The sequence below is a fragment of the Strongylocentrotus purpuratus genome, unplaced genomic scaffold (genome assembly GCF_000002235.5).
Source record: "Strongylocentrotus purpuratus isolate Spur 01 unplaced genomic scaffold, Spur_5.0 spur5_scaffold_20, whole genome shotgun sequence".
NCBI classification, from domain to species: domain Eukaryota; kingdom Metazoa; phylum Echinodermata; class Echinoidea; order Camarodonta; family Strongylocentrotidae; genus Strongylocentrotus; species Strongylocentrotus purpuratus.
Genome location: NW_022145606.1, coordinates 1,696,623 through 1,723,334, shown reverse-complemented (window position 1 = coordinate 1,723,334; position 26,712 = coordinate 1,696,623).

The window sequence follows — 26,712 nt, the reverse complement described above, 5'->3', positions numbered from 1 at the left end:
TTTTCTCAAATCTGGAGTCTACATTCCTGTCTTTTGCGAGCAATATCGCCGTTATTTCGGCTTGGATTTTGTTGATTTTTCGAGTATGTTGTAGCTGAGACTATATGCTATCTAAATCAACCCTCATTTTTTCAATAAGATGTCATGATCGCGCTCATGATCATGATCATGATCATCACGATCATCATTATCATAATGATGCTAATCATTTATCAATTACATTTTCATTTCTTTGAATAAGATAAAATCGTCAAAAGGTGTTCTTCATGATGTAAATTAGAGTCAAATGTGTAACTGGTTACTGCACAGGGTCAAAGGTCATATATTGTTTCAATCTATCTTCCCTAGATCCATGATGATCAAGGAGACACAATTTAATCTTGACATATGAATAGATCATAATGGGAGAAGCATATGAATGGGAGAAGCAAAATAATATATCGTGTAATGCATTATTCGTTATGTAAACCATTATCATACGTATCACCTAATTCGTCTAAGTGACGAATTAAAGTCTAGTATTTATTTTGTGTCTGTATAGAAGAAATTATTATTATTCTTCCTCAATTTTGTTCGCAGGATATCTCACGAATGGCAAAAGCCATTGTCATGAAACTTTCAATGATGATAGATCTTAGTCTAACTTAGAACTGCATGACTTTTCAAAGACCCAAAAATATCGTGACGTCATCCAGGCGCCATTTTGTAAAAATCAACTTATGATCATATCTTCATAACGGAAATTAATTTTTCATTCATTTTTATCATGAATAAGATCAATATCCTTCCGGTCAATTTGAGATTAAAAAACGTGCGCAAATCCGCGCGTACGCGTTCGTGCGCGCGTTTACGTGCGCGCAAAAATTTAAAATGCTCCAAATCATTCCCAATTTTTTTTGCACACGTATCAAGCCATATGGAACATTTGACAAAAAATCACTCCAACGCGCATGCGCGCGCGTTTTTTGCGCTTTCTGGCATTTTGCAACATATAATCGCCAAATTTTCTATGTCATCATGTTTGGCACATTTTTCCAAGCATTTTGATACCATGTTAATCTCTTTATCACTATTAATAACGGAATGAGCGTCCGTTCAAGATAAATATCCTTGTGCGCGAGTTCATGTATTACATAGTATATATGGGAAAAAACATGCCTATAAAAAGTCCATTGGGATGAATAAGGACTGCCAAGTTTTTTTCATATTTTGATAGAGTGAGAGTCGGAGATATGATTTCATAGCTCATTTGGCCATTAAATACATCTTGACGTCATCATAATGGCCTTGGAAGTCAAAATACAAAATTGCATATTATAACGTCATTATATTTTTTGAAAATTTAGTGTATTTCTCATAATATTGACTGATTTTCTTCCAGATTGCGGTATCTTTTAGCTTAGGGAATTGTCTACAAGATCAATACACACTGCTTTTTATTTTATTGACGTCATTATAGTACAAAATTCAATTAAAGGCCACATGTCAGAATTTTCTCAATTTGCATGTCATGCCTAAGGAAGGTGAATTTCGTTCACATCATGAATCTTCATGACATTGATATTTGAGCACTATCTAGCCTATTTGTATTCTATGTTCTCTCAAATTTTGATACGGTGTAGCTAATAAATTATCTACAATATAGACGTACATTATTTATCATTTCGATGACATCATCATAGTGAAAATTTCAATTAAAGGTGACATGTCAGAATTTTCTTAGTTTGCGTGTTAGGCGACTTTTTCTCAAATCCTGATTCTACAAATCTCTATCGAATACCTGAATGGGGCGCTATACCGCTCTTAATCATGGTCTTTATCGTATTTATGATCATTGTCATTAGATCATCATCGGCACACTTTCATGATAACAAAATAGCACGTATCACCTAATTCGTCAAAGTGACGAATTAAAGTCTAGTTTATATTTTTTTTATTATTATTCTTCCTCGAATTTGTTCGCAGGATATCTCAAGACTGAACGAAGCCATTGTTATGAAACTTTTAATGATGATAGATCTTAGTCTAACTTAGAACTGCGTGACTTTTCAAAGACTCAAAGTCATCGTGACGTCATCCAGGCGCCATTTTGTGAAAATCAACTAATGATCATATCTTTATAACGAATAATAATTTTACATTCATATTTATCATGATTAAGATCAATATCCGTCCGGTCAAGTTGAGGTCAATAAACGTGCGTAAATGCGCGCGTGCGCGCTCGTCCGCGCGTTTACGCGCGCGCAAAAATTAAAAACGCTCTAAATCATCCCAAATTTTTTTTGCATACGTTTCAGGCCATAAGGAGCATTTGATAAAAAAATTACGCGCACGCGCATGCGCGCGCGTTTTCGCGCGTACTGGCATTTTGCAACATAGAATCGCCGATTTTTTTCGGTCATCATATTCGGTACGTTTTTCCAAGCATTTTGATAATTTGTTCACCTTTTATTAACGCAATGAGCGTCCGTCAAAGTTGACAGCACGCGCGGATTTGCGTTATCTTTATCCACAATACATGGGCAAAAACATGCCTATATAAAATTCATTGTAACTCTTTAGAATAGATAGAAACTCCTAATATTTTTTCATATTTGGATAGATTATGAGTCGGAAATATGATTTCATGTCTCATTTGATCCTCAATTAACTCATGACGTCATCATAATGGCCTCCAAACTCAAAATTTATTATGACGTCAGCATATTTTTGGAAAATTGATTGTATCTCTGTAAATATGGATCAATTTTCTTTTTAATTTTGATATGTTCTAGCTGAGAAAATTTTCTACAAATGTAATGTTCAAAATTTTTATTTTTGACAAAAGTATCATGGTGTATTTTTGCGATTAAAGGAGGCATGTCAATTTTTCGCATTTTGCGTGTATTCTCTAAGGGACATGACTTTTTCTCAAAACTGGATTCTACACTCCTGTCTTTCGCGAGCAAAATCTCCGTTGTTTTAGCTTCGTTTTCGCTGAGCTTCGGATATGTTGTAGCTGAGACAATGAGCTATCATAAGTGTGCCCTTTATTTTTCGATTAGATGCCGGGATCATGCTTATATTTCACTTGCAAAGTAGGATTTCTGAATTCCATTTCCTGTTTACGTGTAATCGCTATGGGAGATGTTTTGGTATATCGGTAACGCACTTGACTTCCAACCTCGAGATCCCTGGTTCGAGTCCGGGTGTCTCCAACACTTTTTTTTCCACTTTTTTTTCCTTTTGACCTTCACTGTACCATCTCCTTTGATTATTTAAACACGTAGATTCGCAAATAATGTCATAAATAACCCTTTTTACTTTATTATTACCCTATTTTCACTTAATCCATTACTTTTTGCGTGTAATCCCTATGGGAAATGACTTTTTCTCAAATCTGGAGTCTACATTCTTGTCTTTTGCGAGCAATATCGCCGTTATTTCGGCTTAGATTTTGTTGATTTTTGAGTATGTTGTAGCTGAGATTATTTGCTATCTAAATCAACCCTTATTTTTTCAATAAGATGTCATGATCGCGCTCATGATCATGATCATGATCATCACGATCATCATTATCATAATGATGCTAATCATTTATCAATTGCATTTTCATTTCATGTCTCATTTGATCCTCAATTAACTCATGACGTCATCATAATGGCCTCCAAACTCAAAATTTCATTTTGCATATTATGACGTAATTATATTCATGGAAAATTTAGTGTAGCGAAATCTCCGTTGTTTTAGCTTAGTTTTCGCTGAGCTTCGAATATGTTGTAGCTGAGACCATAAGCTATCATAATTTTGCTTTTTATTCTTCGATCAGATGCCGGGATTATGCTCATATTGCACTTCCAAAGTAGGATTTGAGCATTCGATTTCCCGTTTACGTGTAATTTCTATGGGAAATGTTTTGGTATATCGGTAACGCACTTGACTTCCAGCCTCGAGATCCCTGGTTCGAGTCCGGGTGTCTCCAAAAAAAAAAAATCTTCACTTTTTTTTTCTTTTTGTCCTTTCACTGTACCATCTCCTTTGATTATTAAGACATGTAGATTCGCAAATAATGTATAAAACAACCCTATTTACTTTATTAATACCCTATTTTCACTTAATCTATTACTTTTTGCGTGCAATCCCTATTCGAGATGACTTTTTCTCAAATCTGGATTCTACATTCTTGTCTTTTGAGCAATATCGCCGTTATTTCGGCTTAGATTTTGTTGATTTTTGAGTATGTTGTAGCTGAGATTATTTGCTATCTAAATCAACCCTCATTTTTTCAATAAGATGTCATGATCGCGCTCATGATCATGATCATGATCATCACGATCATCATTATCATAATGATGCTAATCATTTATCAATTGCATTTTCATTTCTTTGAATAAGATAAAATCGTCAAAAGGTGTTCTTCATGATGTAAATTAGAGTCAAATGTGTAACTGGTTACTGCACAGGGTCAAAGGTCATATATTGTTTCAATCTATCTTCCCTAGATCCATGATGATCAAGGAGACACAATTTAATCTTGACATATGAATAGATCATAATGGGAGAAGCATATGAATGGGAGAAGCAAAATAATATATCGTGTAATGCATTATTCGTTATGTAAACCATTATCATACGTATCACCTAATTCGTCTAAGTGACGAATTAAAGTCTAGTTAGGTGATACGTAACGAAGTCAACGTATCACCTTTTGATTTCGTCAAGATTTTTCTTTATTATTATTATTATTAGGTGATACGTACGTAGACGTATCACCTTTTGATTTCGTCAAGATTTTTATTATTTATTTATTTATTTATTTATTTATTATTATTCTTCCTCGAATTTGTTCGCAGGATATCTCAAGACTGAATAAAGCCATTATCATGAAACTTGCCATGATGATAGATCTTAGTCTAACTTAGAACTGCGTGACTTTTCAAAGACTCAAAATTATCGTGACGTCATCCAGGCGCCATTTTGTGAAAATAAACTTATGATCATATCTTCATAACGGAAAGGAATTTTTCATTCATATTTATCAGGAAGAAGATCAATATCCATCCGGTCAATTTCAGATCAATAAACGTGCGCAAATGCGCGCGTGCGCGTTCTTACGCGCGTTTACGCGCGCGAAAAAAATTAAAATGCTCCAAATCATCCCAAATTTTTTTTGCATACGTTTCAGGCCATATGGAGCATTTGACAAAAAATCACGCAAACGCGCATGCGCGCGCGTTTTTTGCGCGTACTAGCATTTTGCAACATAGAATCGCCGAATGTTCTCTATCATCATATTTGGTACATCTTTTCAAGCATTTTGATAACTTGTTCACCTTTTAATAACGCAATGAGCGTCCGTCAAAGTTGACAGCGCGCGCGGACCTGCGTTATCTTTATCCACAATACATGAGCAAAAACATGTCTATACAAAATTCTTTGTAACTCTTCAGAATAGATAGAAACTCCCAATATTTTTTCATATTTAGATAGGTTATAAGTTGGAGATATGATTTCATGTCTCATTTGACCCTCAATTAACTCATAACGTCATCATAATGGCCTCCAAACTCAAAATTTCAATTTGCATATTATGACGTCAGCATAATTTTGGAAAATTGATTGTATCTCTGTAAATATTGATTGATTTTCTTTTTAATTTTGATATGTTCTACCTGAGACAATTTTCTACAAATAAATAATCCACAATTTTCCATTTTGACAAAGGCATCATGGCGTATTTTTGCAATTAAAGAAGGCATGTCAATTTTTCACATTTTACGTGTATTCTCTATGGGACATGACTTTTTCTCAAAACTGGATTCTACACTCCTGTCTTTCGCGAGCAAAATCTCCGTTGTTTTAGCTTCGTTTTCGCTGAGCTTCGGATATGTTGTAGCTGAGACAATGAGCTATCACAAGTGCGCCCTTTATTTTTCGATTAGATGCCGGGATCATGCTCATATTTCACTTGCAAAGTAGGATTTCAGAATTCCATTTCCCGTTTACGTGTAATCGCTATGGGAGATGTTTTGGTATATCGGTAACGCACTTGACTTCCAACCTCGAGATCCCTGGTTCGAGTCCGGGTGTCTCCAACAATTTGTTTTCTTCACTTTTTTTTCCTTTTGACCTTCACTGTACCATCTCCTTTGATTATTTAAACACGTAGAATCGCAAATTATGTCATAAACAACCCTTTTTACTTTATTATTACCCTATTTTCACTTAATCCTTTACTTTTTGCGTGTAATCCCTATGGGAAATGACTTTTTCTCAAATCTGGAGTCTACATTCCTGTCTCTTGCGAGCAATATCGCCGTTATTTAGGCTTGGATTTTGTTGATTTTTGAGTATGTTGTAGCTGAGACTATATGCTATCTAAATCAACCCTCATTTTTTCAATAAGATGTCATGATCGCGCTCATGATCATGATCATTATCATCATGATTATCATTATCATAATGATGATAATCATTTATCAATTACATTTTCATTTCTTTGAATAAGATAAAATCGTCAAAAGGTGTTCTTCATGATGTAAATTAAAGTCAAATGTGTAACTGGTTACTGCACAGGGTCAAAGGTCATATATTGTTTCAATCTATCTTCCCTAGATCCATGATGATCAAGGAGACACAATTTAATCTTGACATATGAATAGATCATAAGGGAGAAGCATATAAATGGGAGAAGCATTTTACAAAATAATATATCGTGTAATGCATTATTCGTTATGTAAACCATTATCATACGTATCACCTAATTCGTCTAAGTGACGAATTAAAGTCTAGTTATTATTTATTTTTATTATTCTTCCTCGAATTTGTTCGCAGGATATCTCAAGACTGAATAAAGCCATTATCATGAAACTTTCAATGATGATAGATCTTAGTCTAACTTAGAACTGTGTGACTTTTCAGACAGTCAAGGTCATCGTGACGTCATCCAGGCGCCATTTTGTGAAAATCAACTTATGATCATATCTTCATAAAGGAAAGCCATTTTTCAGTCATATTTATCATGATTAAACTCAATATCCGTCCGGTCAATTTCAAGTCAATAAATGCGCGCAAAAATGCGCGTACGCTTATGTCCGCGCGTTTACGCGCGCGAAAAAAATTAAAATGCTCCAAATCATCCCAATTTTTTTTTACATCCGTTTCAGGCCATATGGAGCATTTGATAAAAAAATTACGCACACGCGCATGCGCGCGCAATTTCGCGCGTACTGGCATTTTGCAATATAGAATCGCCGAATTTTTTCTGTCATTATATTTGATACATTTTTCCAAGCATTTTGATAACTCGTTCACCTTTTAATAACTCAATGAGCGTCCGTCAAAGTTGACAGCACGCGCAGATCTGCGTTATCTTTATCCACCATACATTGGCAAAAACATGCCTATACAAAATTCATTGTAACTGTTCAGAATGGATGGGAACTCCCAATATGTTTTCATATTTAGATAGATTATGAGTTGGAGATATGATTTCATGTCTCATTTGACCCTCAATTAACTCATGATGTCATCATAATGGCCTCCAAACTCAAAATTTCAATTTGCATATTATGACGTCAGCATATTTTTGGAAAATTAATTGTATCTCTGTAAATATTGATCAATTTTCTTTTAAATTTTGATATGTTCTAGCTGAGACAATTTGCTACAAGTATAGTTTCCACAATTTTTCATTTTGACTAAGGCATCAAGGCGTACTTTTGCGATTAAAGGAGGCATGTCAATTTTTCACATTTTGCGTGTATTCTCTATGGGACATGACTTTTTCTCAAAACTGGATTCTACACTCCTGTCTTTTGCGAGCGAAATCTCCCATATTTTAGCTTTGTTTTCGCTGAGCTTCGAATATGTTGTAGCTGAGACAATAAGCTATCACACGTGTGCCTTTTATATTTCGATCAGATGCCGGGATTATGCTCATATTTCACTTGCAAAGTAGGATTTCTGAATTCCATTTCCCGTTTACGTGTAATTAATCGCTATGGGAGATGTTTTGGTATATCGGTAACGCACTTGACTTCCAACCTCGAGATCCCTGGTTCGATTCCGGGTGTCTCCAACACTTTTTTTTTCACTTTTTTTTTCCTTTTGACCTTCACTGTACCATCTCCTTTGATTATTTAAACACGTAGATTCGCAAATAATGTCATAAATAACCCTTTTTACTTTATTATTACCCTATTTTCACTTAATCCATTACTTTTTGCGTGTAATCCCTATGGTAGATGACTTTTTTTTTCAAATCTGGATTCTACATTCCTGTCTTTTGCGAGCAATATCGCCGTTATTTCGGCTTGGATTTTGTTGATTTTTGAGTATGTTGTAGCTGAGACTATATGCTATCTAAATCAACCCTCTTTTTTTTCAATAAGATGTCATGATCGCGCTTATGATCATGATCATGATCATCATGATCATCATTATCATAATGATGATAATCATTTATCAATTACATTTTCATTTCTTTGAATAAGATAAAAATCGTCAAAAGGTGTTCTTCATGATGTAAATTAGAGTCAAATGTGTAACTGGTTACTGCACAGGGTCAAAGGTCATATATTGTTTCAATCTATCTTCCCTAGATCCATGATGATCAAGGAGACACAATTTAATCTTGACATATGAATAGATCATAATGGGAGAAGCATATAAATGGGAGAAGCATTTTACAAAATAATATATAGTGTAATGCATTATTCGCTATGTAAACCACTATCATACGTATCACCTAATTCGTCTAAGTGACGAATTAAAGTCTAGTATTTATTTTGTGTCTGTATAGAAGAAATTATTATTATTCTTCCTCAATTTTGTTCGCAGGATATCTCAAGAATGGCTAAAGCCATTATCATGAAACTTGCCATGATGATAGATCTTAGTCTAACTTAGAACTGCGTGACTTTTCATAGACTCAACATCATCGTGACGTCATCTAGACGCCATTTTGTAAAAATCAATTTATGATCATATCTTCATAACGGAAAGTAATTTTTCATTCATATTTATCATGAATAAAATCAATATCCTTCCGGTCAATTTCAGATAAAAAAACGTGCGCAAATCCGCGCGTACGCGTTCGTGCGCGCGTTTACGTGCGCGCACAAATTTAAAATGTACAAAATCATTCCCAATTTTGTTTGCATACGTTTCAAGTCATATGGAGCATTTAACAAAAAATCACTCAAACGCGCATGCGCGCGCGTTTTTTGCGCGTTCTTGCATTTTGCAACATATAATCGCCAATTTTCTTTGTCATCATGTTCGGCACATTCTTCCAAGCATTTTGATACCATGTTTACCTCTTTATCACTATTAATAACGGAATGAGCGTCCGTCCAAAATAAATATCCGCGCGCGCGAGGTCATGTATTACATAGCATATATGGGCAAAAATATGCCATAAAAAGTCCATTGGGATGAATAAGGACTGCCAAGTTGTTTTCATATTTTGATAGAGTATGAGTCGGAGATATGATTTCATAGCTCATTTGGCCATTAAATACATCTTGACGTCATCATAATGGCCTTGGAAGTCAAAATACAAAATTGCATATTATGACGTCATTATATTTTTTGAAAATTTAGTGTATTTCTCATAATATTGACTGATTTTCTTCCAAATTACGGTATCTTGTAGTTGAGGCAATTGCCTTCAAGATAAATACACACTACTTTTTATTTCATTGACGTCATCATAGTAAAAATTCAATTAAAGGCCACATTTCAGAATTTTCTTAATTTTCGTGTTATGCCTAAGGAAGGTGAATTTCGTTCACATCATGAATCTTTATGACATTGATCTTTGAGCACTATCTAGCTTATTGGTATTCTATGTTCTCCAAAATTTTGATACGGTGTAGCTAATAAAATATCTACAATATTGACGTACATCATTTATCATTTCGATGACATCATCATAGTAAAAAAATTCAATTGAAGCGGACATGAAGGGGGCGCTATACTACTCTTAATCATGGTCACCAGGGAATTTCCGTATAAACTTTTACATAATATCATATTTTGTAATGATAAACTGTATCTTTTTGGATTAACACAGTCAAATGTATGTTCCTTTTGTAGAAAAGAGGTAAAAACCTATCGTCTTATCTTCTTTGAATGTTCTGAAGGGTCCAGAATATGGAATGAGGTGGAAAACAATTTAAAGATTTTTCAGTTTCTTAATATGCAATGGATTAATGTGTTACTTGGTTTCATGTTCTGCCCCTCTCCCTTTTTTGGTCTGTCTCTACATCTATCTATATCTCTCTCTACTCTTTCACCCTCTCCCCCTCTCTCTCTACTCTTTCACCCTCTGCCTCTCTCTCTCTCTTGCCTTGCCTCCCTCTTATTCTATTGCTCTGTATCCCTCTGCCCTACACAGTTGAAACTTGACTCATGGATAGACCATAAATGGGAGAAGTATTTTATAATAAAAGATGAAATCGTGAAAATGCGTTCTTCATTATGTTACACATGAGCATAATTACGTATCACCTAATTCGTCAAAGTGACGAATTAAAGTCTAGTTAGGTGATACGTAACGAAGTCTACGTATCACCTTTTGATTTCGTCAAGATTGTTATTTATTAGGTGGTCTGTTGAAAACAGATCACCTATTGTTTTCGTCAGAATTTTCTTTATTATTATTATTATTATTTATTTATTTATTTATTCTTTATTTTTATTTATTTCCTACACTTTTTTGTTCATAGGATAACTCAAGATTGGTTATGTTAATTTCTTTCAATTTTGACACAGTGATAGGTCATTGTCATGAGACGTGACAGGAACATTTTCAAGGTCATCAAGTCATCGTGACGTCATCCAGGCGCCATTTTGTGGAATCACATTATCCATCATATCTTCATGATGCATTATCAAAGGTCATTCATATTAATATCATATATACTTCAGGTCAAGGGTCAACAAGTCATGTCATCAAAGGTCACATAAAGGTCATGACGCGCACGTACGCGCGCGTCAAAATTTTATAATGCTCAAAATCACTAAACTTTTAAACGAGAGTACGAATCAGGTCATTTTAAGCATTTCAAAATTTTCCGTCCGTACGTGTCCCCGCGCGCGTTGCGCGCGCGCACGGCGCGCAGAAAAGGTCAAATTCAATTTTTTTACATGATTTAGATTCCTCTTACCGTAAATGACAATTTACATTTTTTTCAGTCACCCTTGACCTTTCATAAGGCCGTGAGCGCGCGTCAAAGTTCAAAATCCGCGCGTGCTGCTATGGGCAATATAATGCAAATTTGATCAAAAACATGCCATTTTAAAAATCATAATAGCTCTTCAGATAGTCCATTGACCCCAACTTTTATATCATGGTTAGAAAAAGCATGAGTTGGAGATATGATTCCATGTCTCATTTGACCCTCAATTGACTCATGACGTCATCATAATGGCCTCCGAACTCAAAATTTCAATTTGCATATTATGACGTCATCATATTTTTGGAAAATTGATTGTATCTTTGTAAATATTGATTAATTTTCTTCCAAATTTTGATATGTTCTACCTGAGAATATTGTCTACAAATGCAGCCACCACGATATTTCATTTTGACAAGGGCATCATGGCGTATTTTCGCGATTAAAGGAGGCATGTCAATTTTTCACATTTTGCGTGTATTCTCTATGGGACATGACTTTTTCTCAAAACTGGATTCTACATTCTCGTCTGTCGCGAGCAATATCTCTGTCGTTTTATCTTTGTTTACGCTGAGCTTTGAGTATGTTGTAGCTGAGACAATAAGCTATCACAAGTGTGCCATTTATTTCTCGATTAGATGACGGGATCATGCTCATATTTCACTTGCAAAGTGGGATTTGAGAATTTCATTTTCCGTTTACGTGTATTCTCTATGGGAAATGTTTTGGTATATCGGTAACGCGCTTGACTTCCGACCTCGAGGTCCCTGGTTCGAGTCCGGGCGTCTCCAACAATTTTTTTTTTTTTTTCTTTTTTGACTTTTCAATGATCATAACATTGAAAACAGACCACCTAATTCGTCACCATGACGAATTCAATTTCTAGTTTATTATTATTATTATTTATTATTATTCTTCCTCGAATTTGTTCGCAGGATATCTCAAGACTGAATAAAGCCATTGTCATGAAACTTTCAATGATGATAGATCTTAGTCTAACTTAGAACTGCGTGAATTTTCAAAGACTCAAAATTATCGTGACGTCATCCAGGCGCCATTTTGTGAAAATCAACTAATGATCATATCTTCATAACGAATAGTAATTTTTCATTCATATTTATCATGATTAAGATCAATATCCGTCCGGTCAATTTCAGGTCAATAAACGTCCGTAAATGCGCGCGTGCGCGCTCGTCCGCGCGTTTACGCGCGCGCAAAAAATTAAAATGCTCTAAATCATCCCAATTTTTTTTTGCATACGTTCCAGGCCATATGAAGCATTTGATAAAAAAATTACGCACACGCGCATGCGCGCGCGTTTTCGCGCGTACTGGCATTTTGCAACATAGAATCGCCGATTTTTTTCTGACATCATATTTGGTACATTTTTCCAAGCATTTTGATAATTTGTTTACCTTTTATTAACGCAATGAGCGTCCGTCAAAGTTGACAGCACGCGCGGATTTGCGTTATCTTTATCTACAATACATGGGCAAAAACATGCCTATATAAAATTCATTGTAACTCTTTAGAATAGATAGAAACTCCTAATATTTTTTCATATTTGGATAGATAATGAGTCGGAAATATGATTTCATGTCTCATTTGATCCTCAATTAACTCATGACGTCATCATAATGGCCTCCAAACTCAAAATTTCAATTTGCATATTATGACGTCAGCATATTTTTGGAAAATTGATATTATCTCTGGAAATATTGATCAATTTTCTTTTTAATTTTGATATGTTCTAGCTGAGACAATTTTCTACAAATGTAGTATTTACAATTTTTATTTTTGACAAAAGTATCATGGTGTATTTTTGCGATTAAAGGAGGCATGTCAATTTTTCGCATTTTGCGTGTATTCTCTATGGGACATGAATTTTTCTCAAAACTGGATTCTACACTCCTGTCTTTCGCGAGCAAAATCTCCGTTGTTTTAGCTTCGTTTTCGCTGAGCTTCGGATATGTTGTAGCTGAGACAATGAGCTATCAAAAGTGTGTCCTTTATCTTTCGATTAGATGTCGGAATCATGCTCATATTTCACTTGCAAAGTAGGATTTCTGAATTCCATTTCCCGTTTACGTGTAATCGCTATGGGAGATGTTTTGGTATATCGGTAACGCACTTGACTTCCAACCTCGAGATCCCTGGTTCGAGTCCGGGTGTCTCCAACACTTTTTTTTTTCACTTTTTTTTCCTTTTGACCTTCACTGTACCATCTCCTTTGATTATTTAAACACGTAGATTCGCAAATATTGTCATAAATAACCCCTTTTACTTCATTATTACCCTATTTTCACTTAATCCATTACTTTTTGCGTGTAATCCCTATAGGAGATGACTTTTTCTCAAATCTGGAGTCTACATTCCTGTCTTTTGCGAGCAATATCGCCGTTATTTCGGCTTGGATTTTGTTGATTTTTGGGAGTGTTGTAGCTGAGACTATATGCTATCTAAATCAACCCTCATTTTTTCAATAAGATGTCATGATCGCGCTCATGATCATGATCATGATCATCATGATCATCATTATCATAATGATGATAATCATTTATCAATTACATTTTCATTTCTTTGAATAAGATAAAATCGTCAAAAGGTGTTCTTCATGATGTAAATTAGAGTCACATGTGTAACTGGTTACTGCACAGGGTCAAAGGTCATATATTGTTTCAATCTATCTTCTCTAGATCCATGATGATCAAGGAGACACAATTTAATCTTGACATATGAATAGATCATAATGGGAGAAGCATATAAATGAGAGAAGCATTTTACAAAATAATATATCGTGTAATGCATTATTCGTTATGTAAACCATTATCATACGTATCACCTAATTCGTCTAAGTGACGAATTAAAGTCTAGTTTTTATTATTATTCTTCCTCGAATTTGTTCGCAGGATATCTCAAGACTGAATAAAGCCATTATCATGAAACTTGCCATGATGATAGATCTTAGTCTAACTTAGAACTGCGTGACTTTTCAAAGACTCAAAGTCATCATGACGTCATCTAGGCGCCATTTTGTGAAAATCAACTTATGATCATATCTTCATAACGGAAAGGAATTTCTCATTTATAATTATCAGGATTAAGATCAATATCTGTCCGGTCAATTTCAGGTCAATAAATGCGCGCAAAATTGCGCGTACGCGTACGTGCGCGCGTTAACGCGCGCGTAAAATTTTAAATTGCTCAAAATCGTTTAATTTTTTTTTTACATACGTTTCAGGCCATTATAAGCATTTCATAAAAAATCGCGCAAAACGCGCATTTTTGCACGTTTTCGCTTGTCACGGCCGAACGAAAAATAATTCCTAGTATATTTGTTTTGACAGGATATTCCTCATATTTTTCTGAACAATTTGATACCATGTTCATCTTTTTATCACTATTAATAACGGAATGAGCGTCCGTTGAAGATAAATAACCGTGCGTGCGAGCTCATGTATAACATAGCATATATGGGCAAAAACATGCCTATAAAAAGTACATCGGGATGAATAAGGACTGCCAATTTTGTTTCATATTTAGATACAGTATGAGTCGGAGATATGATTTCATATCTTATTAGGCCATTAAATACATCTTGACGTCATCATAATGGCCTTGAAATTCAAAATACAAAATTGCATATTATGACGTCATTATATTTATGGAAAATTTAGTGTATTTCTCATAATATTGACTGATTTTCTTCCAAATTTCGGTATCTTGTAGTTGAGGCAATTACCTTCAAGGTAAATACACACTAATTTTTTTCTCATTGACGTCATCATAGTACAAAATTCAATTAAAGGCCACATTTCAGAATTTTCTTAATTTGCGTGTTATGCCTAAGGAAGGTGAATTTCGTTCAAATCATGAATCTTCATGACATTGATCTTTAAGCACTATCTAGCTTATTTGTACTCTATGTTCTCCCAAATTCTGATACGGTGTAGCTAATAAATTATCTACAATATTGACGTACATCATTTATCATTTCGATGACATCATCATAGTGAAAATTTCAATTAAAGGCGACATGTCAGAATTTTCTTAGTTAGCGTGTTAGGCGACTTTTTCTGAAATCCTGATTCTACAAATCTCTATCGAATACCTGAAGGGGGCGCTATACCACTCTTAATGATGGTCTTTATCGTATTTAAGATCATTATCATTAGATCATCATCGGCACACTTTCATGATAACAAAATAGCACGTATCACCTAATTCGTCAAAGTGACGAATTAAAGTCTAGTTTATTTATTATTATTCTTCCTCGAATTTGTTCGCAGGATATAAGACTGAATAAAGCTATTATCATGAAACTTGCCATGATGATAGAACTTAGTCTAACTTAGAACTGCGTGACTTTTTAGAGAGTCAAAGTTATCGTGACGTCATCCAGGCGCCATTTTGTGAAAATCAACTTATGATCATATCTTCATAACGGAAAGGAATTTCTCATTTATAATTATTAGGATTAAGATCAATATCCGTCCGGTCAATTTCAGGTCAATAAATGCGCAAAAAAATGCGCGTACGCGTTTGCGCGCGCGTTTACGCGCGCGTAAAATCTTAAAATGCTCAAAATCGTCTTAATTTTTTTTTGCATACGTTTCAGGGCATTATAAGCATTTCATAAAAAATCGCGCAAAACACACATTTTTGCGCGTTTTCGTTCGTCACGGCCGAACGAAAAATAATTACCCGTCAATTTGTTTGGACAGGATATTCCTCATATTTTTCTGAACAATTTGATACCATGTTCATCCCTTAATCACTATTAATAACGGAATGAGCGTCCGTTGAAGATAAATATCCGTGCGTGCGAGCTCATGTATTACATAGCATATATGGGCAAAAACGTGCCTATAAAAAGTACATCGGAATGAATAAGGACTGCCATTTTTTGTTTCATATTTAGATAGAGTATAAGTCGGAGATATGACTTCATGTCTCATTTGGCCATTAAGTATATTTTTACATAATCATATTGACCTTGGAACTCAAATTTACGAATTTGCATATTATGACGTCAACATATTTACGGAAAATGATTGTATCTCTGCAAATATTGATCAATTTTCTTCTAAATTTTGATATGTTGTAGCTTAGATAATTCTTCACAAGATTGTTACCAGTATTTATTCCTTTTGATGACGTCATTATGGTGAAAATTGCGAAAAAATGACAACATATCGATTTTTGCTTAATATGCGTGTTATGCCAATGGGAGGTGATTGATACTACATTCCAGTCTAAACTTGTTCATTATGTTGCGTATGTAGTGCGTCAAAATATCAGTTCAATGATTGGTAGGCTCTGCAATCAGGCGAAAATTTGAGCTTGTTTAGTAAATTAATAGTTTAATCATATAACAATTCTCTATCGAATACCTGAAGGGGGCGCTATACCACTTTTAATCATAGTCATCGTCATTTAAAACCACAAAATCATCATCATCAATATCGTCTTTATCGTATTTATGAATATTATCATTAGATCATCATCGGCACACTTTCATGACACAACAATAGCTTACGTATCACCTAATATGTCAAAGTGACGAATTAAAGTCTAGTTAGGTGATACGTACGTAGACGTATCACCTTTTGATTTCGTCAAGATTTTTATTATTATTATTATTATTTATTATTATTTATTATTATTCTTCCTCGAATTTGTTCGCAGGATATCTCAAGACTGAATAAAGCCATTATCATGAAACTTGCCAGGATGATAGATCTTAGTCTTACTTAGAACTGCGTGACTTTTTAGAGAGTCAAAATTATCGTGACGTCATCCAGGCGCCATTTTGTGAAAATCAACTAATGATCATATCTTCATAACGAAAAAATATTTCTCATTCATAATTATCACGATTAAGATAAATATCCTTCCGGTCAAGTTGAGGTCAATAAAAGTGCGCAAATGCGCGCGTGCGCGTTCGTCCGCGCGTTTACGCGCGCGCAAAAATTTAAAATGCTCCAAATCATCCCAAATTTTTTTTGCATACGTTTCAGGCCATATGGAGCATTTGATAAAAAAATTACGCACACGCGCATGCGCGCGCGTTTTCGCGCGTACTGTCATTTTGCAACATAGAATCGCCGATTTTTTTCTGTCATCATATTCGGTACATTTTTCCAAGCATTTTGATAATTTGTTCACCTTTTATTAACGCAATGAGCGTCCGTCAAAGTTGACAGCACGCGCGGATTTACGTTATCTTTATCCACAATACATGGGCAAAACCATGCCTATATAAAATTCATTGTAACTCTTTAGAATAGATAGAAACTCCTAATATTTTTTCATATTTAGATAGATTATGAGTTGGAAAAATGATTTCATGTCTCATTTGATCCTCATTTAACTCATGACGTCATCATAAGGGCCTCCAAACTCAAAATTTTAATTTGCATATTATGACGTCAGCATATTTTGGGGAAATTGATTGTATCTCTGTTAATATTGATCAATTTTCTTCCAAATTTTGATATGTTGTAGCTCAGACATTTGTCTACAAATGCAGTGTTCATAATTTTCCAGTTTGACAAAGGCCTCATGGCGTATTTTGGCGATTAAAGGAGGCATGTCAATTTTTCACATTTTACGTGTATTGTCTAGGGGACATGACTATTTCTCAAAACTAGATTCTACATTTCCGTCTTTCGCGAGCAACATCTCCGTTGTTTTAGCTTTGTTTACACTGAGATTCGAGTATGTTGTAGCTGAGACAATAAGCTATCACAAATGTATTATTTATGTTTCGATTAACTCTTATCCAGCCATGAGACTGCTAGCGCGCTATTGTTATAGTGCCATGTGCACGCGAGCGTGCTATCGATTGAAAGCCACGTTCATGCTAGCGAGCCACCGCTACGGTGCTTTGTGCGCGCTAGCGCAGATGTAATAACAGTTATTGTTCATGCCCATTGCACCGTGCTGAGTGCTTTTGCAGCGCTATTGAAAGTACCATCGCGTGCATCAGATTATCGGCTTTGGATTACGCGTCTTTGTATACAACAGTCAGATTGGATTTTCTCGAGTAATTCAGCGATTTGTTTTTTGTAAAGATTTAAATAACACGCACTTGAACCAACCTTAAAATTAACTTGGCACGCAGGAGATTAGGACTGTGGCACAATAGGAATTAGCACTGTGGCACTGGTTGCATTGTATGGGTGGCAGCTTAAGAGTTAAATGCCGGGATCATGCTCATATTTCACTTGCAAAGTAGGATTTGAAAATTCCATTTCCCGTTTACGTGTAATCGCAATGGAAGATGTTTGGTATATCGGTAACGCACTTGACTTCCAACCTCGAGGTCCCTGGTTCGAGTCCGGGTGTCTCCAACAATTTTTTTCTTCACTTTTTTTTTCTTTGGACCTTTCAATGTATCATCTCCTTTGATTATTTAAACACGTAGAATTGCAAATAAAGTCATAAACAACCCTTTTTACTTTATTATCACCCTATTTTCATTAAATCCACTACTTTTTGCGTGTTATCCCTATAGGAGATGACTTTTTCTCAAATCTGGATTCTACATTCCTGTCTTTTGCGAGCAATATCGCCGTTATTTCAGCTTGGATTTTGTTGATTTTTGAGTATGTTGTAAATGAGACTATATGCTATCTAAATCGACCCTCATTTTTTAAAATAAGATCTCAGGATCGCGCTCATAATCATGATCATTATCATCATGATCATCATTATCATAATGATGATAATCATTTATCAATTACATTTTCATTTCTTTGAATAAGATAAAATCGTCAAAAGGTGTTCTTCATGATGTAAATTAGATTCAAATACGTAACTGGTTACTGGACAGGGTCAAAGGTCATATATTGTTTCAATCTATCTTCCCTAGATCCATGATGATCAAGGAGACACAATTTAATCTTGACATATGAATAGATCATAATGGGAGAAGTATATGAATGGGAGAAGCATTTTATGAAATAATATATCGTGTAATGCATTATTCGTTTTGTAAACCATTATCATACGTATCACCTAATTCGTCTAAGTGACGAATTAAAGTCTAGTTAGGTGGTCTGTCGTTTTCGACAGATCACCTATTGTTTTCGTCAGAATTTTCTTTCTTTATTTATTTATTATTATTATTATTTATTTTTATTTCTTCCCGTTTTTTGTTTATCGGTTAACTCAAGATCGGTTGTGTTAATTTCTTTTAATTTTTACACAGTCATAAGTCATTGTCATGAGACGTGACAGGAACATTTTCAAGGTCATCAATTTATCGTGACGTCATCCAGGCGCCATTTTGTGAAATCACGTTATCCATCATATCTTCATGATGCATGAGCAAAGGTCATTCATATTCATATCACATATACTTCAGGTCAAGGGTCAACAGGTCATGTCATCAAAGGTCACATAAAGGTCATGACGCGCGCGTACGCGTGCGTCAAAATTTAAAAATGCTCAAAATCACTTAACTATTAAACGACAGTACGAATCAGGTCATTTTAAGCATTTCAAAATTTTCCGTCCGTAAGTGTCCCCGCGCGCGTTGCGCGCGCTCATAGCGCGCGGAAAAGGTCAAATTCAAAATTTTTACATGATTTAGATTCCTCTTACCGTAAATGACAATTTACATTTTTTTTCAGTCACCCTTGACCTTTCATAAGGCCGTGAGCGCGCGTCAAAGTTCAAAATCCGCGCGTGCTGCTATGGGCAATATAATGCAAATTTGATCAAAAACATGCCATTTTAAAAATCATAATAGCTCTTCAGATAGTCAATTGACCCCAATTTTTATATCGTGGTTGGAAAAAGCATGAGTTGGAGATATGATTTCATGTCTCATTTGACCCTCAATTAAATCATGACGTCATCATAATGGCCTCCGAACTCAAAATTTCAATTTGCATATTATGACGTCAGCATATTTTTGTAAAATTGATTGTATCTCTGTAAATGATGATCAATTTTCTTCCAAATTTTGATATGTTCTACCTGAGAATATTGTCTACAAATACAGTAACCACGATATTTCATTTTGACAAGGGCATCATGGCGTATTTTTGCGATTAAAGCAGGCATGTCAATTTTTCACATTTTGCGTGTATTCTCTATGAGACATGACTTTTTCTCAAAACTGGATTCTACATTCTCGTCTTTCGCGAGCAATATCTCCATCGTTTTATCTTTGTTTATGCTGAGCTTTGAGTATGTTGTAGCTGAGATAATAAGCTATCACAAGTGTGCCCTTTATTTTTCGATCAGATGCCGGGATCATGCTCATATTTCACTTACAAAGTGGGATTTGTGAATTCTATTTTCCGTTTACGTGTAATCTCTATGGGAAATGTTTTGGCATATCGGTAACGCACTTGACTTCCGACCTCGAGGTCCCTGGTTCGAGTCCGGGAGTTTCCAACAATTTTTTTTCTTCACTTTTTTTTTCTTTTTTGACTTTTCAATGATCATAAAATTGAAAACAGACCACCTAATTCGTCCCCATGACGAATTAAATTTCTAGTATTTATTTTGTGTCTGTATAGAAGAAATTATTATTATTCTTCCTCAATTTTGTTCGCAGGATATCTCAAGAATGGCTAAAGCCATTATCATGAAACTTGCCATGATGATAGATCTCAGCCTAACTTAGAACTGCGTGACTTTTCAAAAACTCAAAGTCATCGTGACGTCATCCAGGCGCCATTTTGTGAAAATCAACTTATGATCATATCTTCATAACGGAAAAGTATTTCTCATTCATAATTATCACGATTAAGATCAATATCCTTCCGGTCAGTTTCACGTCAAAAAAAGTGCGCAAATGCGCGCGTTTACGCGCGCGCAAAAATTTAAAATGCTCCGAATCATCCCAATTTTTTTTTGCATACGTTTTAGGCCATATGGAGCATTTGACAACAAATTATGCTCATGCGCATGCGCGCGCGTTTTTTGCGCGTACTAGCATTTTGCAACATAGAATCGCCGAATTTTCTCTATCATCATATTTCGCACATTTTTCCAAGCATTTTGATAACTTGTTCACCTTTTAATAACGCAATGAGCGTTCGTCAAAGTTGACAGCGCGCGCGGACCTGCGTTATCTTCATCCACAATACATGAGCAAAACATGCCTATACAAAATTCTTTGTAACTCTTAAGAATAGATAGGAACTCCCAATATTTTTTCATATTTAGATAGATTATGAGTCGGAGATATGATTTCATGTCTCATTTGACCCTCGATTAAATCATGACGTCATCATAATGGCCTCCGAACTCAAAATTTAAATTTGCATATTATGATGTAAGCATATTTTTGGAAAATTGATAGTATCTCTGTAGATATTAATTGTTTTTCTTTCACATTTTAATATGTTCTAGCTGAGACAATTTTTATACAAATGCAGTGTCCACAATTTTTTATTTTGACAAAGGCATCATAGCGTAATCTTGCAATTAAAGGAGGCATGTAAATTTTTTACATTTTGCGTGCATTCTCTATGGGACATGACTTTTTCTCAAAAGTGGATTCTACATTCTTGTCTTTTGCGAGCAATATCTCCGTTGTTTTAGCTTTGTTTACGGTGAGGTTCGAGTATGTTGTAGCTGAGACAATAAGCTATCACCAGTATCTAATTTATTTTTCGATCAGATGCCGGGATCATGCTCATATTTCACTTGCAATGTAAGATTTCAGAATTCAATTTTCCGTTTACGTGTAATCGCTATGGGAGATGTTTTGGTATATCGGTATACGCACTTGACTTCCAACCTCAAGATCCCTGGTTCGAGTCCGGGTGTCTCCAACAATATTTTTCTTCACTTTTTTTTTCCTTTTGACCTTCACTGTACCATCTCCTTTGATTATTTAAACACGTAGAATTGCAAATAATGTCATAAACAACCCTTTTTACTTTATTATTACCCTATTTTCACTTGATCCATTACCTTTTGCGTGTAATCCCTATGGGAGATGACTTTTTCTCAAATCTGGATTCTACATTCCTGTCTTTTGCGAGCAATATCGCCGTTATTTGTGCTTGGATTTTGTTGATTTTTGAGCATGTTGTACCTGAGACTATGTGCTATCTTAATCAACCCTCATTTTTCAATAAGATGTCAGTATCCCGCTCATGTTCATGATCTTCATCATGATCATCATGATCATCATTATCATAATGATGATAATCATTTATCAATTACATTTTCATTTGTTTGAATAAGATTAAATCGTCAAAATGTGTTCTTCATGATGTAAATTAGAGTCAAAGGTGTAACTGGTTACTGCGCAGGGTCAATGGTCATATATTGTTTCAATCTATCTTCCCTATATCCATGGTGAACAAGGGGACAAAATTTAATCTTGACATACAGATAGATCATAATGGGAGAAGCATTTTATAAAATAATATATCGTATATTGCATTATTCGTTATGTAAACCATTATCATACGTATCACCTAATTCGTCTAAGTGACGAATTAAAGTCTAGTTAGGTGGTCTCTTGAAAACAGATTACCTATTGTTTTCGTCAGAATTTTCTTTCTTTATTTATTTATTTATTATTATTAGGTGGTCTGTTATCAACAGACCACCTATTGTTTTCGTCAGAATTTTCTTTCTTTATTATTATTATTAGGTGGTCTGTCAACGACAGATCACCTATTGTTTTCGTCAGAATTTTCTTTCTTTATTATTATTAGGTGGTCTGTCGTTTTCGACAGATCACCTATTGTTTTCGTCAGAATTTTCTTTCTTTATTTATTTATTAGGTGGTCTGTCGTTTTCGACAGATCACCTATTGTTTTCGTCAGAATTTTCTTTCTTTATTTATTATTATTATTATTTATTTTTATTTCTCCCCGTTTTTTGTTCATCGGTTAACTCAAGATCGGTTATGTCAATTTCTTTCAATTTTGACACAGTCATAGGTCATTGTCATGAGACGTGACAGTAACCTTTTCAAGGTCATCAGGTCATCATGACGTCATCCAGGCGCCATTTTGTGAAATCACGTTATCCATCATATCTTCATGATGCCTAAGCAAAGGTCATTCATATTCATATCACATATACTTCAGGTCAAGTGTCAACAAGTTATGTCATCAAAGGTCACATAAAGGTCATGACGCACACGTACGCGCGCGTCAAAATTTTAAAATGCTCAAAATCACTTAACTATTAAAGGAGAGTACGAATCAGGTCATTTTAAGCATTTCAAAATTTTCCGTCCGTAAGTGTCACCGCGCGCGTTGCGCGCGCTCATAACGCGCGGAAAAGGTCAAATTCAAATTGTTTACATGATTTAGATTCCTCTTACCGTAAATGACAATTTACATTAATTTCAGTCACTCTTGACCTTTCATAAGGCCGTGAGCGCGCGTCAAAGTTCAAAATCCGCGCGTGCTGCTATGGGAAATATAATGCAAATTTGATCAAAAACATCCCATTTTAAAAATCAAAATAGCTCTTCAGATAGTCAATTGACCCCAACTTTTATATCATGGTTAGAAAAAGCATGAGTTGGAGATATGATTTCATGTGTCATTTGACCCTCAATTAACTCATGACGTCATCATAATGGCCTCCGAACTCAAAATTTCAATTTGCATATTATGACGTCAGCAGATTTTTGGAAAATTGATTGTTTCTCTGTAAATATTGATCAATTTTCTTTCAAATTTTGATATGTTCTACCTGAGAATATTCTCTACAAATGCATTTTTTCACGATATTTCATTTTGACAATGGTATCATGGCGTATTTTTACGATTAAAGGAGGCATGTCAATTTTTCACATTTTGCGTGTATTCTCTATGGGACATGACTTTTTCTCAAAACTGGATTCTACATTCTCGTCTTTCGCGAGCCATATCTCCGTCGTTTTATCTTTGTTTACGCTGAGCTTTGAGTGTGTTGTAGCTGAGACAATAAGCTATCACAAGTGTGCCCTTTATATCTCGATCAGATGCCGGGATCATGCTCATATCTCACATACAAAGTGGGATTTGATAATTCCATTTTCCGTTTACGTGTAATCTCTATGGGAAATGTTTTGGTATATCGGTAACGCACTTGACTTCCGACCTCGAGGTCACTGGTTCGAGTCCGGGCGTCTCCAACAATTTTTTTTTCTTCACTTTTTTTTCTTTTTGACCTTTCACTCTACCATCTCCTTTGAATATTAAAACACGTACAATTGCAAATAATGTAATAAACAACCATATTTACTTTATTATTACCCTATTATCACTAGATCCATTACTTTTGGCGTGTAATCCTTATGGGAGATGACTTTTTCTCAAATCTGGATTCTACATTCTTGTCTTTTGCGAGCAATATCGCTGTTATTTCTGCTTGGTTTTTGTTGATTTTTGAGTATGTTGTAGCTGAGACTATACGCTATCTAAATGTTCTCTAATTTTGTTCAGTCTGATGTCATCGTGGTCTGTTGATGATAATCATCAACATCATCATGATCATCATGATCATCATCATCGTCATCCCCATTACTATCAAGATCATCATCATCATGATCATCATGATGATCATCATTGTTTACATGTCTATATAACTTCTCCCTTTCTCAATATAGTAAATATTATAATCTCTCATAAGACTTGAAGACAGACCACCTAATTCGTCCCCATGACGAATTAAATTTCTAGTTTTTATTTCTCCCCGTTTTTTGTTCATCGGTTAACTCAAGATCGGTTGTATTAATTTCTTTCAATTTTGACACAGTCATAGGTCATTGTCATGAGACGTGACAGTAACCTTTTCAAGGTCATCAGGTTATCGTGACGTCATCCAGGCGCCATTTTGTGAAATCACGTTATCCATCATATCTTCATGATGCCTAAGCAAAGGTCATTCATATTCATATCACATATACTTCAGGTCAAGGGTCAACAAGTCATGTCATCAAAGGTCACATAAAGGTCATGACGCTCACGTACGCGCGCGTCAAAATTTTAAAATGCTCAAAATCACTTAACTATTAAAGGAGAGTACGAATCAGGTCATTTGAAGCATTTCAAAATTTTCCGTCCGTACGTGTCACCGGGCGCGTTACGCGCGCTCATAACGCGCGGAAAAGGTCAAATTTAAATTGTTTACATGATTTAGATTCCTCTTACCGTAAATGACAATTTACATTAATTTCAGTCACTCTTGACCTTTCATAAGGCCGTGAGTGCGCGTCAAAGTTCAAAATCTGCGCGTGCTGCTATGGGCAATATAATGCAAATTTGATCAAAAACATGCCATTTTAAAAATCAAAATAGCTCTTCAGATAGTCCATCGACCCCCAATTTTTATATCATGGTTGGAGAAAGCATGAGTTGGAGATATGATTTCATACCACCCTGACTCGTACAAAGTGAAACAAAGTCATCATATTGGCATCTTAACTCAAACAATTATATTTTGTTGATGACGTCATTTTTTTCTTTGTTTAATTGAGATTATCTCACTTATCGGTGATCGATTTTCTCCCGGATTTTGATATGTTGTGGCTGAGATAATTCTCTATCAGAAATATGCCAATTATTTTTCATTTATATGACTTCATCATAGTGAAATATTCGATTAAAGGCGACAATGCATAATTTGTCATATTTGCGTGTTATGTCTATGGGAGGTCACTTTTTTCAAAACATGAATCTGCATGGCATTGTGTTTTGACCAGTATCTCGGTTGTTATTCAACAGTTTTCTCCCAAATTTTATTATGTTGTAGCTGAGACTATTTGCTATTTAAATATTTCCTCATTTTTTTTCAATCAGATGTCAGGATCATGCTCATGGTCATCATTATCATATAACATTATCATTATCATCATCACCTTTACTATCATGATCATCATCATGTTCATCATGATCATCATTGTTTACATGTCTATATAACTTCTCCCATTCTCAAATCTATCATAAGACATAGACAGACCACCTTATTCGTCTTCGTGACGAATTAAATTTCTAGTTAGGTGGTCTGTCAACGACAGATCACCTATTGTTTTCGTCAGAATTTTCTTTCTTTATTAGGTGGTCTGTCGTTTTCGACAGATCACCTATTGTTTTCGTCAGAATTTTCTTTCTTTATTTATTTATTTATTTATTAGGTGGTCTGTTGAAAACAGATCACCTATTGTTTTCGTCAGAATTTTCTTTCTTTATTTATTTATTTATTTATTATTATTATTTATTTTTATTTCTCCCCATTTTTTGTTCATCGGTTAACTCAAGATCGGTTGTGTTAATTTCTTTCAATTTTGACACAGTCATAGGTCTTTGTCATGAGACGTGACAGTAACCTTTTCAAGGTCATCAGGTCATCGTGACGTCATCCAGGCGCCATTTTGTGAAATCACGTTATCCATCATATCTTCAAGATGCATCAGCAAAGGTCATTCATATTCATATCACATATACTTCAGGTCAAGAGTCAACAAGTCATGTCATCAAAGGTTACATAAAGGTCATGACGCGCGCGTATGTGCGCGTCAAAATTTAAAATTGCTCAAAATCACTTAACTATTAAAGGAGAGTACGAATCA